The 15,684-nt window shown below is 40.0% G+C and overlaps 1 protein-coding gene and 1 long non-coding RNA gene across 3 annotated transcripts in view; one reads left to right on the top strand and one right to left on the bottom strand.

The window, feature by feature from the left end:
* The window catches only part of LOC129729821 (tetratricopeptide repeat protein 28), a 465,629-nt gene extending 460,934 nt beyond the window's left edge, over positions 1-4,695 (bottom strand). For both annotated transcript variants that reach the window (XM_055688659.1, XM_055688660.1), the window contains exon 1: positions 3,399-4,695. The gene's annotated coding sequence lies outside the window, so the exon portion shown is untranslated. The remainder of the gene's footprint in view (positions 1-3,398) is intronic.
* Positions 4,696-7,697: 3,002 nt separating this feature from the next.
* LOC129729820 (uncharacterized) lies at positions 7,698-9,038 on the top strand. Its single transcript, XR_008728746.1, has 3 exons — positions 7,698-7,873; positions 7,924-8,198; positions 8,758-9,038. It is a non-coding gene; the product is annotated as an uncharacterized LOC129729820 (long non-coding RNA).
* The last annotated feature ends 6,646 nt before the right edge of the window (positions 9,039-15,684 follow it).

Here is a 15,684-nt window from a genome sequence, read left to right as displayed (position 1 = left end):
GCTGGTGTCAGCATCGATAGTAGCAGGGCCAGCTAATGCAGTGGCACTTCCTTTAGTGAAATGTTGTCTCTGTGCGATAGCGGGCAGTAGTAAATGCGTCCAATTAAAAGTTGCCCCATTTTGACAACACACCAACGTTCTGGAAAGCTGGCGTTCAAAGTACATGAGTATTGAGTTTTAAAACAGCTTTTCACTGTATTTTCTATCACAAGGAATACCTTCATTCCTATTTACCTATTCGCACTGTCAATGATAATGCAAATATGTGATCAGCATCTTCATATCTAGTTGAAGAGTTAATATTTTCTCTTAAACTAATTACACCTTTAAATGGTAGAAAAGATATTAATTTTACTTCCCCTCCATGCCTCAAAACGTACTGAATTGTCCTTATAAGGACAGAAAACAAATTGTTGAAGATTCAATTTATTCTCGTTTTGCACTCTACTAACTAAAAGTAAAATTTTAAAAATTATGTAATAAACAACTTTATGTAGTTCCATGGAATGGGGTGAAATTGGCCAATTTTTATAACAATTTCCAATTAACTAGCTTCATATACATTTTTCCCGAAATAGTATAATTTTAAAACAAGTACTGGTATGTGCTCCAGTAAACCTCTATGGCTATTGGTGAAATTTCTATCGTCTACTTCATGACATAAATTCGATAATTCTATAAGGTACTATAAGGTAAATTGGGGTGAAATTGATCACCAATGAAATCCACACATTCTTTTGGCAATGTGCTTTTTTTCGATATGCTAAAGATTAATGATGATTTCTGTACTGGAAAATATCATTTACAGCTAGTTTGGAAACGAAAATAACGATATTTCAGGTTAAAATTTGTTTATTTAGGTTCACGAGCTGCTTGTTGCTTAATTTTCTTTTATTTGATCGTCGTTAGATCGATTTCAATTCGGTTTGTTGCAAAAGCTCAAAAACTAGCTCTGAAATTGAAATCTTTGTGGTTTCTTGCGAATTCATCAGTATTTCTTTAATGGTATGGAATGATCATTGTTGAAAATTACATTTTTTGAGTTTTTATTAAACTTTACTCACTTCTCCAAATTTAACGTAATTATCCCTCAACTAAGATTACTTTCAGTAAATTCAATACTTTTTTATTGTTATTTGGAAACTTGTTTGATCAAATTTGATTGAGTTTTGACTGAGTTAGAAGAATTTTTCGAAGATATGTTATGTTGTTGGGCATGCAAGGGTTAACTTTGACAGGTATGTGAATCATGCAAAAGTTGCGTTGAAGGACACGTTAGCATTGCTTAGAGCAATATCTTTTGAATAGTATTTTGTATCAAGAATTTTCAGGTGATCAATTTCACCCCATTCCACGGTTCTACGTCAACCTGGCGGTCGTGGCTTTGCATACAACTGTTTTTTCATCAAATAGGGTCCCCTATCACCCATTGAAGGATTTTAAGTGAGCTTTCTAATACCCTGTATAGCCTATGTAAAATCGATACTGGAATACTGCAGTATTGTATGGTCACATTACCAGTAAAAACAGTAATGAAGAAATAGTTGTAGACAGTAATGCAGAATTAAGTGTTTTGACTGGATGCCCTAGACGTGTATCGGCGTGTAACTAAGGCGGCATCCACTAATTACGTAGCGCGCATAGGAGGGAGAGGGGGTACCCTTGACTTTCCAGAAACGAGCAGGCAAATTCTTCTACAGCGTTTGGAAATTTTTATGGGGGGTTGGTGTTGGCGTTATTTTTGTTACATAGGAAGGGGTGGGGGTCCAAAAAAAATTGTTTTTTGCGTTACGTAGTTTATGGATGACGCCTAATCACCAATTCTAAAATATCGGTAAACCCGGTTTTTCTTTATGCTGCTAATAATTCAACAAGAATTTTTCGAAAAATCATCAAAGCATCAACGATCATAAAATTCTAAGATAGTTCAGCCTGATTACAAAATACTAGCGCTGGCCTCGCAATACAGTCCTGTACAATCAACAGTTGGCTGCGAAGTCTGTGCATATAAATGAACAGCAGGTCGAGTTCTCATTGGGAATGTAGCACCGAGGCTTTGCTTTGCTTTAGTAACGCAAGAGAATATTGTTCGAATATTTTCATTTATTGTTGTTTAAAATATGCCTGTAATAACTTTACAGAACTGCAAAATATGCTTCTCCGACTGATCGACTTGTTTTCATTCAACACAGCTTTTGCTGAGAAGCCGAGGTCGCCTTGCGTTGGAACCAACATTCCTCCGACAGCTTGAAATTAGTTAGAGACTTCGGTTTCATTTTGAGAACCTTTTCCATAGTCGGTAGAATCAAGCTAATTTAGTTATCATACAATAAAAGTGACAGAAATTCTTCACGTTGATATTTCCTCGGAAATTATTCATCCAATGAAGCTGAAGACATGAAAAAGCCTCTCTGATTAACGCACAAATTATGCAAAATTCGGACCTTTGTATCGCATGATGGCCACTTACAATCAATACTGCGAAACCATTGACATTACAATGTCTCGGCATGAGCTGAAGCACTTTTCAGCTCAATACGAAATCGCACCGCTTATTGAATAAAAAAAAAGCTTGTGAGTAAACATTGTATAAGAATATTGTTTACTTCTGATTGACGAAATAAAAAAATCACATGCTCTTTTCACATATTGAGGATAATAACAAGCCTGCATGCAGCAAATAACTAGCATACCTGGAGTGTGACATACTGACATGACATTACACATTTCGCTCCGAGTAACTCGAAACGAAATAAATCAATCAATATTTTGAATGCGACCATTTGTATGTAGCATATATTGTTTGCACTCAAAGCTTATGTCGTGCGTCAGACTTTTGTTGGGGTAGTAAGAGTAAGAGTCACCCAAATAATTTTTGGAGCATCAAAATAAACCGATAAATGCATACAAATTGTGCCATACTTACAATTACCGGTGGATTATGAAGATTGTGATTTTTGTGCTTTGAATTGTACCAATGATAAACCACTAAACAAAAATGTAAGTAAATTTTGAGCAAAACTGAAACTAAATTTCTTTTCTTATGTATAATTTTCTTTCCCTGATAACCCACAATGTGTTAGAATATCTGATGTTTTTATCGAAAATTTACTCATTAGACTTTTTTCATAAAACTTGTGAAGTGAAATATTAATAAAAATACGTTTAGTGTCTTTTTATATTGAATAACCAGTTTTTGGTTATGTTTCAAAAGTACATCGTAAAGCCATTGGAAACAAGAAGTTGTCACTCAAATTTCTTGAAATCAAACTAAACTACAAACTACGAAACACAAATTTGCATTCAGCGAATCGTTACGAGTTTCAAAATGAGTCCTAATGTGACACGTTACATATAGTTATCTGTTTATCATTGATAAAAAAAAATGCATTACTTACCGCTTCATGCAGGTCAAAACAAACGCAGCATCGGTAAATGAGTACGCTAATCAGGAATCATTAAAAAACAACACACAGCCCACTCCTCGAGGGCTCAAACCGACACGCACACACACGAGCCGCAGTGCTCTGACAGTGGCGCTGATAACCGCCGAGGCTGCGTTGTTGCTGCTTCCTTCCGTAGCTCCATCGGTCCATCGGTGCGTCCCCCAGACTGACACATTCCTCACGCAAATTTTCTTCGTCACTTTCTCGAATTGCGCACAAGCCCGCACGCTCACACAACCGCTTCTTCGTGCCTGCGGTCCTTGATCGCAGAGGGTCATTCGTTCTACTTCAACCGCGACTGGTCATTATCAACGGGGCCCTTCTTCACTGCTGCTGCTGCTCTCTGTCAATCTTCACCGTTTGACAGAACCTCAACAACGCAGTTAAAAAAAACGGGAGCAAAAATAAACACACCTGTGGGTCTCTCCCTCTCACGGGGAGGGGAACTCTGTTTGATAGCAGCACTTGGCAGCTCAACTCGCTTCTTGATAGTGTGCGAGGAAATTCCTACCGACCGCACTCTTACACTGTCACCGGGAGATCTCTCATGACACTTTTAGCTGCTTCCCGTACTGATAACCTCTTTCGTTTACCACATGAATCAATTAAAAATCAGTTGTTTACTACAGTTTTTTCCACCTTCAAATTTTTAAGAAAAGTCCTAGCTCTGAGCTATAAGTTTACTATCAGTAGCAAAATTAAACCTGGCGATCGCGATCTCCTCCACTCCGGTGAAGTTCCCCATACTAGTACAAGCAAGTTGTACAATTTACCCCCAAATTGGGACCTTACACTCACACCGCTTCGCCTCTGACAGGTTGTCCGCACGGGCACTGGGCACTCAGAAAACGGTCAAAACACTACCACCACCCTATCACGGCACTGTAACACTCCGTGGAACCATCAAAGTCAGAGTGAGAGAGATAATAACACACATTCCACATTTTTTCCCGAAACACAATTTTCGACTGCTTCGAGCGGATCGATTAGTACCGTTCAGGCGACATCGATGAGTTTTCCAGCCACGATAGCACCCGGAGCCATCGCAAGTTTATACAATCGTCGGGAAAGTGTCAAAATTTGCGTCGGAAAACCGTTCCAACTCTCGAACGAAAACGGAGTTTTATTGCTGCTGGCTGGCAGGAGTACCTCCACACTTGACACTCACACCACGGTGAACCACACGCGCTCTGCAATGGAGCCGTCCGGCAATACACGGTTGAAGCTGGTCGAAACGAACGATCTTCGGCGAGTTCTTCAGGTAAACTGAGCGAATCGGTTCGATGGGTGGTAGCTTTATGCTGAAGAAACCACACAAGAAAGCAGTTGAGTGAGGGTCCTTCAGCAGTGTAGTGCGGGATGCAGTGGAACTAGACCCGAATCGGTGCGACTAGTGGGCAAATGGTTCGTGTGCTGGATCGAGTAGATGCGAGATGCGCTAGCATGGGAACTTTGTCACCCGCGAATGGTGGAGCTTTCGCGTTGGTGATTTCAACCGGTTTTAACTCAATCGACGGCGACGAACCTGACGGCGGGAAGTATTCCAATTGGTAGGGGTACGATAGGGTGGGTGAATCTTGTTAACCTATTGAAGAGATAAATGAAAATGTGAATAAAGTTCAACAATTCTTTGTTTGACTATAAGCCAAGTCATATTATTATTTATTTAAATTCGTAATAATGAAGGTTGAAAAATAAAGAGAGAAGAACGTAAAACTATGCGGTTCAATTTTTCATTTCTCAATCTCTCGAGTGCACAGAACTAGGTTTTATATCACTTCTTACCATATCCCTTTTCTCGGTCGTACAGTTCATCTTCAGTTATCTAATTTCATTTTCTTTTCGCTTGCAGATCGATCGACCATCAACCATGACGACACGCAATTGTAATTGTTTATTGGACATAGGCTGTTAGCCCGTTACCCCTCTTAAATCTAGATACAATACGTGTTTGCGTTTAAGTATATTGCTGATTTCTTAAGTATAATTTGAGTCTTCTTCGAATTACTTCTGGAGTCATATTTACAGAGATTACGTCCTGCAGTTCATTGAGCTCGTTCATAAATCTGCTGGTGGGTTCGTGTTGTGTGTAGTTCCTCGTTCTCAATGGAGGATCAAAGACCCTCCGACGACGAAGAGAAACCGGGCTTTCGTTGAAATTAAGTCGGTCCAACAGGTAAGAGCTTTCAATCCGTCCACTGAGTATGTTGCAAAAAACACAATATCTGCGATCTAATGTCTGCTACTGATTGTTTCAAAATCTACTAGACAGCAAAGGTTTTCGTATTCGGGTAGTTCGTCATTCCATCCAAGGTGTTTTAAAGCGAATTTCACGAATTTACGCTGAACTGATTCAAGTCGTTGTTTTTGCATGCCATACTTTGGTCGCCAAACCACACTCGCGAAATCCAGTTTTGTTCTGACAAGACTGCCGTAAATTGCAAGAATTGCATGAGGGTCCGTAAATTCCCGTCCAAATCGTCGTGTGAGAGCAAAAAGTTGCATCGATTCCTTCACTACTCTATCGATATGATCGTTGAATGTGAGAGACTGATCCATTGTCACGCCCAGGTCTCGAACATTCCGTACGCGTTGTAAAATGGAAGGTCCTAGCATATAGTCAAATAATATCGGACGAACTCTCCTGGTGTACGTTATGACAGAGCATTTACTCGCATTTATACTCAGTCCATTTTCATCAACGAATCTCGTAAAACTATTCAGATCCTCTTGAAGCAAATCGCAATCTTCGGCGATTTTAATCGGTAGGAAAATTTTCACATCATCTGCGTAAATTAGTACTATTGCTCGGCTCATGAAGGTTGGCAATTCATTCATAACCATTACAAATAACAACGGACCTAGATGGCTACCTTGTGGGACACCTGACTGAACACCAAAGGTACTGGATGTTTTGTTGAATATTTTGACATATTGCATTCTGTCTTTAAGGTATGTCTTAATCCATGCCAACAACTTCCCATTAATATTAAAATGGGCTGCGGCTCGTAAAATGCTATCTATTCCAACCACATCAAAGGCCTTGCTCATGTCCGTATATACACAGTCGACTTGATACCCTTTAGACATATAATCTGTGACCATAGAGGAGAATTCACAAAGATTCGTCACAACCGATTTTCCTTTCAAGAATCCGTGTTGTGCAGTTGAAACGCGCTCTCGGATGCGTTCGTAGAGATGTGAGTAGACTAATCGTTCGAATAACTTAGGAACCGCGGACTGAATCGCTACCCCCCTGTAGTTCTCCGCATTCGAACGAGAGCCTTTTTTATGAATTGGGGTTATATGAGAGATCTTCCAAAGAGGTGGAAAATGACCGGATGACAACGAGAAGTTGAAAAGAAAAGAAAGAGGTTCAACGAGTTCATCCTTGAATTCCTTAACCAACTTCGCTGGAAGTCTGTCCGGTCCTGCTGACTTACCAGAATCCAGCTCAGACAGCGCTTGTCTTATTTCTTCACGACGTAACTCCAGCAGATCGGTGGCATGTTCAACTGGATTGTTCACTTCCTCGTTGTTGTCAATTCGATAAACATTTTTTAAATATTCAGCGAAAAGTTCGGCGGTTTCCTGTCCGTTGTGTGAAAATCGATTTCCATACCTCATCACTTCCGGTATTCCGTTGACTCTACGCCTGCTATTTACAAATTTCCAGAACGATTTAGGGTTTTCCTTCACTCCATTCTGTATTCCATCGATGTAAACTTGATAGGCTTCTCTGTGCAACACTTTGAAGATCCGAAGAAGTTCTTTGTAGGCTGCGACATTCTCTATGGTTCGGTTTCGATGCATTCTTTTCAGAGCTCTCCGTTTGTCTTTAAGAACTTGAATTACTATCGGCGAAAACCATTCCGGGTACGGATTTTCCCCATTCGAGCGTTCCTTAGTCAAGGGGGCAAACCTTGCGAAAATAGTCAAGATAACAAAGTAAAACGACAAGACGTTGAAGTCTAGGCAGTTGCTAATGATCGCTGAATATTCAAGTCCACAATTCAAGACATCGAAAGAGTTTAGAAATTCTAACATCGATGCCGCATACTGTTGATAATGATCTTTTTCACGTTCAAAATCGTCTTGAGAGATGAAAATAATACTCCACGTAACGTCCGTTAATGCTGCTTTCACGGACGCCGTGTCCAATAATTCAAGGTTCAGGTGCTTTTTGGACATCCCAACTTCCAGTTCGCGTAGCGCAGCAGTGTTTATTGTCAATTGCATTGCGTAGTGGTGAATCTCGTTCGCTATTACCGGATCAGTCACAACAATTTGACAAGACTCGGTATCGGTGGTGAATACAAGATCCAAGTAGGTGCTGTTTGCGTTCGGCAAATCGCAAATTTGCATCAGTCCAGCTGACAGCAAACCATCAACAATGGCAGCTTCACTCTGAGAAGTAATTCGATCAGGTAAGAGAAACGAATTCGTTCTTTCTTGCATACGCTCATTCCAGTTCAAGTTTGGCAGGTTGAAATCCCCACAAACGACGACCGTATCATTCGGACCAGCGGCTTCAACCATGGACTCAACAAAAACGACGAACGAATCGTAACGACGAGTGTTAGAGGTCGTACAATCGTACATCATGAACAAATCCTCGTAAATCTTCCTAGAATGTTGTTTACCTCTCGATTTAGTTTCGTGTAACAGTCCGGTACAACTTCTGCCTCGCACTTTCCAGTCACCTCGAGTTCGTCAAATTTTTTAATGACTACTTTGGGTCTCGTCTTTTGAGTAAGTTTAAAAATTTACGATAACTACAATTTCTTGACCAAATCGCAAAAAAATGAGAAATTTTTTCAATTCAAATAAAATATTTTAAATATGTCCGATCACCCAAAGTTGCATTCATGATTTTCAAAAAAAGAAAATAAAATGGAAACTTTGATACACGTATCGTCCTGATAACGCACATATTTTTACTGTGCTACAAATTTTAAATTATTCTGTTTTTTGAAATCAATTTTTGTGGCCATTTTAGTTTTTAGAAGCTGTTTTTCCAGTATTCTAAGCTCATTTTGGGGTCATATTTAAGCCGTTTCTGAGTGCTAGTAACGGTTATTCTGAACTCGAATTAGGATAATTTTCTACTTTTTCATGTCTCCAAACGTAATTTCCAACTATCTCAAGCTTGATTTAGGACCATTTTGTCTTTTTGACCTTCAAAAGCACTTTTCGTTGTTCTGACCTCAATTTGATATAATCTTTGTTGAGCTCTTTGTGACCTTCGAAGCGTTGTTTTTGCTATTATAGATCTAATTCAAGGTTATTTTCTTTATTTGTTTTTTTTCAGTCTTCAAAGGTCGTCATTTGGAGATTAGTTTGGAACCGTTTCTTTTATCTTTGAAAGCAATTTCTGCTATTCAGGTATTTTCTGCTCTCTAGAAGGGTTGGAAGGGTTGAGAAAATGGATGATTTGAGAGTTGTACTGGATCCGATACTATCATCAAGGCCGGTTTCAGGATTGTGGGGGCCCGGGAGCCAAATATCTTGTGGGGCCCCTTTTTCAGTTTTCAAAATTTTAATAAAATAATATGTTAGGAGTATTGGTAACCACACGTTGCTCCACCAACACGATATGTTTTATCTCCGACTTACACCCCCGTATAGCCATATCACTGTTTCACTCTATCCCGATCGTTGTCGCAGGTAGCAGATAAGTGATTTCGGATACGATCGGCTTGTTGAACTCACCACTAAGACTTACTATCGTCCAGTATACTGCCTATAATCGCATACAGTCCCATATGGATTTTCATCGTTTTTGAGTTAAATATCAGAATCCATCTATTTCTTACTTTACTATCGATTAAGGAAACAAAAAAGTATGTTTTATTTGGAAAAAGTCAGAAAAAAATGTGAGGTAAAATTGTCCCATCTTAAAAATAATCGCATATCAGTCCCACCTAATGTTTTTCCTGAGTATGGCCATATTTTTTTCTTCAATCCATATAACAAATATTTGGTGCTATTTTTCAGGCTTTTTGTTGTTAAAAATCATCAAATAATTACTAAATGCAAGGTTGTTTTAAATAAATTCCACACAAAAGTAATTTTAAATAGAAACTGAAACTGCAGCTTTTTCAGAGGGTTCGTTCCTGAAAAGTTATTGGTTTCAATCAGAGGGATACTTTCTGTAAGCAGTTTATTTCCTGTGGATGATCTGCTCACTTCAAATGATCATTCAAGTTGAAATTGTCAGAACTCAGAAGAAAACTCTTTCAGTTGCTTAGCTAAAAACAGCTTGTACCTCTTTTCATCGCCGTCGTCTTCCGTCAAGTCACTGTTGTGATGGAATTGGTAACTTTCCTTTCTCAATACTACTTTTCCAATATCCAAATGCACGGGCTAATCCGGAATAATTCTATTCAGCTCGCAATTCGTACACTGAAGACGTAGGAAAAGAAATTATTCAGTAGTTTATCCAGTCTGATACTAGTACTGATCTGCCACCGCCTCAAATGTTCTGCCAATAGTGTCCACGTCATCCGCAAATCAGCTAATTGACCGGGTTCAACGAAAATCGCTTCCGCGTGTTTATGCCCGATCGTCTCACAACACCTTCTAGCGCATATTGAGCAGCAGGCAAGAAAGACAGTTATCATGTCTAAGTCCCCTATTTATTTAGTTGCGACGACGAAGACCTTAAAGTCGGGGTAAGTAATGGATGGTTGTCTCCGCCATTCTCTGTGCAGCATATTTGGAAGTTATCTGCGGCCCTGAACGTCTGCTTATTCAAAATACTTGAGAAAAAAATGACTATTCCTACACCGAGTGGTTGAAAGTAAGACTGGTATGCGATTATTTTGCTATTCGACGGCTAAAATAATCGCATATCAGTCTCTTCCTTATTTTTATTGTATTTTCCATGAAAAAGGAAATTCTTGAATGAAGAAGTTATTATTAAGGTCTATTTCATTACATCATGTCAAAAATATAAGAATAACCCACCCCAAACAGGTGAAATATCCAAAACAAGAAAAATATCTTCTAGCGCTGTTCTCTCAACTCGATGATTTTCCAGATGGGACTGATATGCGATTATAGGCAGTATAGCAAGCAATAGCTTACTTAAATGGCCGTACGTTCTAAGACATGACCTGCACAACATAATTCCGCAAAATTGATCGGTCCACGGCTGCCCGCCTCCAATTATGCGGACACTCCGTACTTGCCAAATCATGCTCCACCAGGTCTAACCACCTTGCTCTTTGCGCTCCTCTTCGCCTCGTACCAACCGAATTCGCAGTGAGAATCAATTTTGCAGGGTAATTGTCCGTTGTTCTCACCACGTGCCCTACCCAACATATCCGTCCAGATTTGGCCACTTTTTAAATACTGGGTTTTCCGTAGAGTTGCGCCAGCTCATGGATTATTCTCTGTCTCCACACTCCGTTCTCCTGCATACTTCGTTCTTAGCACCCGTCGTTCGAAAACTCAGAGCACCCGCAGGTCCTCCCCAAGCATTGTTCACATCTCATGCCCGAGGAGAACAACCGGTATAATAAGCGTTTTGTACAACGTGCACTTTACGCGGGAACTTAGACGTTTCGACCGTAATTTTTTGTGGAGCCCATAGTAGGCACGACTCCCGCTGATAATTCGACTTCTAATCTCACGGTTGGTATCGTTGTTCTCAGTCACCATTGACCCAACTTACACGAACTCGTCGACTACCTTAAACTCATCACCGTCGATTATCACAACACTACCAAGGCGTACCCTATCGCGCTCAGCACCACCAGCTAACATGTACTTCGTTTTAGACGTATTTATCTTCAGTCCAATCTTCTCTGCTTCACATTTTAGTCTGATACTAGTACTGATCTGCCACCGCCTCAAATGTTCTGCCAATAGTGTCCACCGGGTTTAACGAAAATCGTTTCCCGCGTGTTTATGCCCGATCGTCTAACAACACCTTCTAGCGCATATTGAGCAGCAGGCAAGAAAGACAGTTATCATGTCTAAGTCCCCTGCCGGATCCGAATGGGTCGGATAGACCATTCCTCACACAACACTGCACATCCTCCATCGGAGCCTTTATCAGTCTGGTAAGCTCCCCGGGGAAGCTGTTCTCGTCGAGTATTCTCCATATCTCTTCACGATTAATCGTGTCATAAGCGGCTTTTCAGTCGATAGTGAGATGATGCGTAGGGACTCTGTATTCGCGACATTTTTGGAGGATTTGCCGCAGAGTAAAGATCTGGTCCGTTGTGGACCGACCCTCCATGAAGCCGGCCTGGTAACTTCCCACGAATCTGTTGGTTAGTGGTGACAGTCGCTGGAAAATTTTTTGGGATATCACTTTGTAGGCGGCATTCAGGATAGTGATCACTCGGTAGCTTTTACAATCTAGCTTGTCACCTTTCTTGTAGATAGGGCATTCGAGAAGGCATTCCATTTCCCAAATCTTAACAACCAGCCGATGCAGACAACTGGCCAACTTGTCCGGGCCCAACTTGAGAAGCTCCGCTTCAATAACGTCCTTTCCAGCTGCCTTGTTGTTCTTAAGCCGCCGGAATGCATCATTAACTTCGCCTATCGATGAGGGTGGCACATCTCCGTTGCTTGCTGCACCGACAGAGTCACTTGCGTCGCTGTTCTGGTCTCCTGCCTCTACGCCATTCAGATGTTAATCGAAGTGCGGCCTTTGCGGGATGCGTTGAATTTCTGCTGGCACAGCTGTTGTAGTTCCTCCGCTTTTTTTCCTGGAAGAGTTGGGTTTGCTGCCTCCGTTTCTATTTGTACCGCTCCACGCTCTGACGGGTGGCTCTTCGCAGCAATACTGCCCGCGCTGTGTTGATTTCATCCAGTATCTGCAGACAGTCCCTGTCAAACGATTACTTACGTCGACTCGGTACTTTGCGACCTAGGACGTTCTCCGCTATACTGCTGATGGCTGACTTGACGGTATTCCAGGCTGGAATTTCCAGCAGACCTCTAGAGAAAGCGCGTAGTTTTCGACGACTTTGGGTTGCTTCAGCCGCGCGAGATTATACTTTGGCGAGCAACGGTACCGTAACGGATGAAAACTAAAAATCTGGAATTTTTGGGGGTCTTTTACTCCACAGCAAACACACTCAGAGATGAGAATTTTCCTCTTTATGCTAGTATTTTTTGTTTTGTTTATGCATGCTCAATTCGGTTCAAAATGGTGTCCAAACAAGGAGCATTTCGCAAGTGCATTACGGTTCGGCATGAACTGCACAGCAATTTTGACAAAAAAGTTCATGGTAAACCATTTTGAAAACGAAAATCTTCCGATTTCTATTGTGTATGGTTTCCTGCAAACCTCAACTATAATCCGCCATGAAGGTAGCTGAAGACCAGCCTGCGTAGTGTTCAGAAAAAGATTTTTTCCTTGTCAAATCAAGGTGCATGCCTAGTAATTTGGCTGTCAATCAAAATATATACCAGAACGAATGTTTAAACGACATTTAAACGACATTCCATTTCTTCCAAAACATCATACAGATGAAAAATATGTAATTTGGGCAGAGAAAATATCATCACTGTACGTCAAAAAACACAAACGTTTCTGACCAACCATTCGACTCCATTTGTACCCCAAATACGCAATCCAACAATTCCACCTCAGTGTCGTCCAATCGAAGATTTCTCTGTGATTTTGAGTTTCTTCAGTGCAAAAATAACTGGAGATCAACAAATTGCTAACAGATGATCAGTAAAATCAAACTACTATCGAACACTAATAAACAACCTTAATAAAACGGAAGAAAAGTAAAGGCTCGGAAAACACTCGTGATGTGAACATCTAAACATTACTTATGAATAAAACTTAGTGCTATCTTAACCTAAGTGCTATTACACTACAATATTACCTAATTACTTATAAACCAAATTGGAGCTTTGGACTTAAACCTAAAGGGGCAGTCACAGAAAGCTAGGTTAGACCATTGCATTGCATCAAAAGTGAAAGTACGCTCACAGCGCCGTCTGTTAGCGGATAGAAAAGCGAGAGGTGTACATGAAAAAGTTGCGACCTGCATATTTTTCACTCATATTCTTGCGTGCGCGTTAGGCAATTCCATTTTACCATTTTACGAACTGCTAGAGTAGGATACACGATATTTGCTGTTCCATGTTTTCTATGAAGATATTGTCCATGAATTGAGTTCTGAAACGTCTCGTAAAATAGCCGTGTAAGGTCGTTTCTGTTTCGCTCAAACTGTGAATCGTCGCATCGCGGTACTCCATTTTTTTCACTTTTTGCTGATAACATTCATGGTTGTGATAAATGCGTGAACGTGTGGATGATTTGTTTAGATGACTTTACGCGATGAATAGTCGTAGAAAAGAGCGAGACGTCTGTGCAAACGCGGCAGCGTTTTTGTAATAACCTATTTCAATTCACGTTTTCAGTCACTGAAAGGAGCAGAACAACAACTATTGATATGTCATGAAATAGTCTAAAAAAGTCCATCACTCTTTTTGGGAACACAATATAGCGGACACTTTTCATATGTTTTTCGATTCCGTTTTAATTATTTTTTGCGTTTTTCACTTTGAAAATATGAAAATTTCAGCTATGGAAGGCAGTCAACCGAGATTTTCTTCACATGCTTCTTGTTGTACTTTATAATTCATTTTTAAGAATCTCACATTATACATGATCGTATTTACAATGTTTAGATGACTTTATACGGTGAATAGTTGCGATGCAATGTTGTTGTAATAATTTATTTCTATTAATATTTTCAGCCGCCGAAAACAGCACAATAACTACTATAGAATTGTCATGAATTAGTCTAATATAAGTTCATCTATTCTATTTTAGCACAACATGACGGATCATTCTCATATGTTTTTCGAATCTCTATTAAATATTTTTTTTGCGTTTTATGCGTTAAAAATTTGGATATTTGAGCTATGAAAGGCAGCCAACCGAGATCTTCTTTACATGCCATATTACTTATTATTGTATTTTAGAATTCATCTTCATTAATCTCACATTATATGTATATGATCATATCTATATTGTTAAAATCATCCAATTAAATCATGGTCATATCACTTATCAAAGTGAATCCTGATCAAAAACCTACCCCACTAACAAAAACTCCCTTCCGTGGTCTTTGTAGGGATGCAGAGGTATACTCGGTTTCTAACAAAGCAAAGACTACATTCTAACATTCCTTCCTTATTAAAGGCTTCGTGCGGTACTGACATAACTCGAAATTCAGAGTACGAAGAGAAACGGGATTGAAAAGTTGGCGTTTAAAATTACCTTTATCGTCTCCAAGAAATCTACGAGCAAGTTAAAAACTTTCAAAGACACATCGACTTATAACTCAGTTTTTCTTGTGGATTTTGAAACAAGTTTTTGTGAAATAAAATTTAATCATTTTGGTATCATTTGACTGCAACATGGAAAACTTTTGAGTTGTGCCGGTGTTGCACGAAACCGACGATATCCCCACCTGACTGTAAGGACGTGGCCGGCGCCGTTATTGGTCTATAAAAAATCGGGTCATTGAATGATGCACAGTGAGAAGGAATTACCACTCCCAGTTGTTCCTTCAGTTGATTCATTGTACATCTTGAGTGGCTCGGACCCACCACAGAGTAGCAACCATTGATATGTACGGTCAGAACTAAGCTAAGCTAAGCTAAGCACTGTGCATTGCATCAAAAGTGCAGTCTGGAATAACGTTAACCTACAAGTAATTATTATAAAGTTATTTTTGAACTACATGCAGTAAAAAAATTACAGCTAGATTTAAAATATAAAGTAGTTCAGATTGACCGTGAGCAACAACCCGGTGAGAACACCGAAAGTGTGAGTAGAGAAAAAATACAACTAATGTAACAAAACTAATTAATACATTTGCAGTTTAAAGCTGCGCTGAGCCGCAATTTGGTTGTTTGTGCTGCTAAGAACCCGGTGTTCGAAATTCTATCCTTGTTCCCCGCCAACACCTAATGACTGGTGACATGAAGAATCTCAAGTCGCAGCAACGGCTGATTCGGAGTACATTCGATGGTGTGAAACAGTTTATTCAGAAGTTCGAACGAGAGAAGCATGAGTCTCAGATCGAAGCCAGCATGGAGATTTTGCCATGAAGAAACTGTTCGACGCAAGATGGATATCCTGCTGGAGGAAGTGGACGATAAAAATCGAATTCAGTGGTCGAATTCGAGAGTGGGTCACGTGTCAGAGTCTGATATATCGCAACGGTCAATTAAGCGATATAGACAA

This window comes from Wyeomyia smithii, chromosome 3 (genome assembly GCF_029784165.1).
Source record: "Wyeomyia smithii strain HCP4-BCI-WySm-NY-G18 chromosome 3, ASM2978416v1, whole genome shotgun sequence".
Classification (NCBI taxonomy): Eukaryota; Metazoa; Arthropoda; class Insecta; order Diptera; family Culicidae; genus Wyeomyia; species Wyeomyia smithii.
Note: the sequence above shows the minus strand (reverse complement) of the source record. Positions and strands in the feature narration are given on the sequence as shown.